The 4,599-nt window shown below is 42.8% G+C and overlaps 1 protein-coding gene across 1 annotated transcript in view; it reads left to right on the top strand.

Annotated features, from left to right (window-relative positions):
• The first annotated feature begins 653 nt into the window (after positions 1-653).
• The window catches only part of LOC118324926 (phenylalanine--tRNA ligase, mitochondrial-like), a 7,183-nt gene continuing 3,237 nt past the window's right edge, over positions 654-4,599 (top strand). Inside the window, exon 1 of the mRNA XM_035657437.1 lies at positions 654-1,001. The gene's annotated coding sequence lies outside the window, so the exon portion shown is untranslated. The remainder of the gene's footprint in view (positions 1,002-4,599) is intronic.

The following is a 4,599-nucleotide window of genomic DNA, read 5'->3' on the forward strand; positions in this document are numbered from 1 at the left end:
TTGCAGAGGGGGGAGTCCGCCTTCTGGCACGAAAAAATGACCAACTTTCCCTGCGGCGCACGCCTTCTCTTGCTGGGTTCACGACATCGCTCGCATCAGGCCAAACACCGGACGATTACAACTTTCCGACCCACCCGCCTTCCGTCCTTCCCGATCTCTCTTGTCCTCTTCTTCCTCCGGTCTCTGGCTGTCTCTCTCTCTCTCCTCTCGCCTGGAAGTCTCCCTCCTCTCTTCCTCTCTCTAATCTCTCCTCTGTCTCTCTTCTTGTCTCTCTCCTCTCTTCTGTCTCTCTCTGTCCTGTCTCTCTCTTCTCCTCTCTCTGTTCATATCTTCCTCTCTCGTTCTCTCGTCTGTCTCTCTCTCTGTCTCTCTCTCTGTCTTTCTCCTGTCTCTGTCTCATCTCTCTGTCTCTGTCTCCCTCTCTGTCTTCTCTCTCTGTCTCCTCTGTCTCATGTCTCTCGTCTCTCTGTCTCTCCTGCCTCTGTCTCTGTCTCTCTGTCTCTGCTCTCTCTTCTTCTTGTCTCTCATCTCTGTCTCTCTGTCTCTGTCTTCTGCCTCTCTCTGTCTCTCTGTCTCTGTCTCTGTCTCTCTGTCCTCTGTCTCTGTCTCTCTGTCTCTGTTTGTGTGTGTGTGTGTGCAGGCTTTATGTGTGGCACGTGTCACTCGTCTGGTGTTGAAGTTCACGCCTGACTGCCATCGTGCACCTGCGTGCTATGCGACACTGTAACCTTGGCGACCGCTGCGTTCGTCTGAGGCGTCGTATCTCCTGCCGCGTGGCGTTTTCGCCTCCAGGTTTTTTTCTGCAGACGGTGGCCGAGACTCAGAGCTTTGTTTCACTTTCAGACACATTTTCCGAGTTCTCCATCTTTTGGACGTGCGGTGGGCGTCTCCTCGGATGGACGGCTGCAGCTCGTCCTTGGCGGCGTCTCTGTTGCCACCTTTAGTCAGCTGGCAGCGTCAGAAGTAACATCACAGCTTCACTGTTGGCCGCTGCCACGCTGGTTAGTGGGAACAACTTCTTGGCAACAAAACAAGGGATTTTCTCAGCAACTTTCACACATGATGAATAATGTTTCACTTCCTCCAGAGCTGCTTACATTTTATCTGTCTCTGCCGCACAATAATCACCATGTTCATACTTTTAATATGATAAATGTGGTTTGGAGGTGAACAGGTGACACGCAGCGGTAGAAAAAGAACAAACGTTACATCCGTATCCTCCACCGATAACAACTGTTTCCACCCGCGGCGATTTTTGTAAATCGCTGACAAATCACACCGTGTTGCACTCGTGAGGATCACACGTTAGGAATTGTTAAAATGTGATATTTCTTAAAGGGAGTATTGGTGCAGGGAGCTTTTAGTTGGTTCAACTGCATGATTATGGATCATTGTTAACGTTTAGTCTCCACTACAGAAACACGAGCTAACTGATAAAGTCTAAAAAACCACAAGGACGTTGTTAGTTATTAGTTTATTAATGCTTTAATAATGTGCGTATTGATTACTGACGCTGGCTGATCACACTACACTAAACAAACGGTAAAAACTGGCAGCTGTGGTTGTCAGAACTTTACTGTAATAAATACAGTTTTTCTACTATAATGGTAAAAGGATATAACTGGGATTTTAAAATTTAATCCATATTTTACCATATAAATAAGATTTTACCATCAAAAGAAACAGATTAGTCATATGATATATATTATATGAAGAGTGTGACGGTAGTTTTCTGTACAATTTACAGTCTGTAATATAAAAACCTTAAAATGTATAAATCCCTTTTAAAATGCAGCCTAGATAAATGTTTTGCCATCAGATATCTGCTACAGAAACTTTAATCTATTTAAAATTTAAGGTCTTTTCCTGTAATGGTTCGACAGTTTTTCACCGTAAAATCTATCTCAAATCGACATTTAAAAATATGTTTATCTCATTTTACTCAGTTTCTGGCAGCAGATAGAAAATATATTTCCCCCTGGGATTATTAAAGTATTTATGATTCTGATTATTTTTTTAATTAATCATTAATCATTTTGTATATAAAAAGTCAAACAAATGTTAAAACGTGTTGTAAGATTCAAAGGTGTCCTCGTCACTGCGGGTTAAACCCTCTGGAGGAATAAACTCCGCCAGCAGACGTTAAGAGCAGAGACGTGTGAAGAGTTTCACGATGAGCAGCCAAACAGCAGCGACTCCCTCACGAGACTCATTAAAGTTTGATCTGATCTGATATTTTCATTTTCTCAAGTTCACGACTGACTGTGTGTTTTTAAAAACCCCGTGTGATCGTTTCCTCTTCAAACAACCTCTCTGATTTCCTTCAGCCGTGTTTTCTTATTCTGAGATCTGATGGCGTCGGGTCACAGGCGGGTCAGCGTGACTTCTGACCTTTTTGAAATGTAAAATAAATAATAATTTTGCAGCTTGTTGTTTGTTAAAGCCGTGAGAGATGTTCTGACTTTAAACAAACACAGCGCAGTTAAAGAGAAAACAACAGAGAAAAGTGAACCTACCAAATGTTTTCCATCAGATTAATGTGGAATCATAGAAAACGAACATTAATCCAGATTATGACTGCCTGTCGGATCATTATCTGTGCCTGAGACTGCAGTTACATGCACACTTTCTACTGAAACCATGGGGATTGAAGAAGCCATGGAACGATATAATAATAATACTAATAATGTCAAGAAAATCCGATGACGATTGTCAAACGAGGGTTACTTGCTGTTGCTGGTTATTGGTATCTAGATGTGTTCAGCCAATTAGACAATTTACAGTTTAAATTACAACAACTTCCTGTTTCTTGGCGAAATATCGATATTTGGCGCCACGCCACGGACACGCACTTCAACGACAACTCAAGATTTTGATTATTTTTCATCCTGATGACCACTGAATTCAAAATGCCCGGCTTCCTGTTGAGTTTGGGGTGTGGGTCCGAGAGGCTTTTTCGTACGTCTGGCCCCGATATAGGCACATACCAATTTTCATACATATGTACGAGCACATAAAAAAATGTGCTTCTGAGATCAAATAGAAGAAAGAAGGGTCCTCGCAGCGGTCCGCACTTTATTATATTTCTAACATCGTGTCACGGGGGGCCGTTGGGAAGGAGATTCGAGGGCCGGAAATGGGCCCGGTGCCAGCAGTTTGAGATCCCTGATGTAAACAGTTACTGTGTGTTAAAATGTGCTCAGCTCCGGGTCTCTGTGTGTGTTTACTGCGTCCATGTGCGTAGGCGTCCATATGTGTATGTGCGGCGGTGTTTGGTGCCATGGGAACAGACATATGGTGACGATCACATGCTAGGAAGAAGGTCAGTCCCAAAGACGTGGAGGGAGGAGACGTGAAGCCGAGGCAGCAAAGAGGAGAAATTACAGTTTGTACAGTAAATAAAAGATGTAGATTTTATTTCTGTTAAATGAGTCTGAGCCCTCGGCGAGCTGCAGGACACACGAACGCCGCAGGGCCACGCGGATCCGCCGCGGGTCGAGCTGTTTATCGTCTGGAAATGTCACATGACCTTTAGTCATCATGCAAGACGGATGGCTTCTTCACCTTTATAGGACATTTCCAAGGTCCACAGAGACTGAAGTGAAAGTCAAATTATTGTGAGACATTTTGTGCTCGCAGTTATTAATCGTCTTTGTTTACATCTCGTTTAGAGCTGAAATAATCAGACAAATAAACCAACGAAAGCCTCCAGCGCTCCGGCTTCCAGAGTTTGGGACTGTTTGTCAGACAGAACCAGCAATGCGACGATGTGAGAATTTAATCCAGTGACACAGAATGTACTGTCTGACTAATTCAGCTCGTATATTATATTAAGTGACAATTTACAAAAAGGAACACATTAAAATAAATCACACACATTAAAAAATTGCAATGATGAAACACTTTGAATAAAACATTACTTACAAATTGCAACCAGGACCAAGGTTACACTCAAAACATCACCACAAGCAGATTCCAACTTACTCACATATAATATAAACATGAGGGGCCCAAAACGCTCTCGTGTGGGACTCCACATGTTAGAGGTTGACTTAAACATTAAAGTGTCACTACACCCAACTGCATCAGAGACCTGCAAAGGACAGAGACTGAAGACACAGACACTAACAGAGTACAGACACTCGCGCTGTCTGTAAAGGTTTCTGTTTGCTAAACTACAGTACGGTCATTTAATTCAGATTACAGCTCAGGAAACTCATTTTAGGGCGGAGTAGCTCTTTAATGACCTTGAAAACTCTCTATTGGTTTAATATGAAGCAACACTGATGAACACAGTTACTCATTAAATGTGACTCCTCCCCTCATGGTTAATGTTTTACCTTATAAGTTGTATGATGGTAGTCGGGTGGTCTCTGCTTCAGGCGGTGGAACAAACACGAGTCTTTTGTTTGGGTCTTTGTGACCTTTCCCTCAGTGCCTGTCTTCGGACAAATTATGAACTTTGTACACAAGACAAATAATGGCTGAGCTGCCGTGACCTTTACTACAAATATTAATGATTTTCAGAGGAGGAATTTATGTTTTATTTCACAACTTTTATTCTATGAAGAATCTTCAGGTCGTGTCGTTATGATGAGG

The sequence above is a fragment of the Morone saxatilis genome, unplaced genomic scaffold (assembly GCF_004916995.1).
Source record: "Morone saxatilis isolate NCDOM2014 unplaced genomic scaffold, NCSU_SB_2.0 Contig0, whole genome shotgun sequence".
NCBI classification, from domain to species: Eukaryota; Metazoa; Chordata; class Actinopteri; family Moronidae; genus Morone; species Morone saxatilis.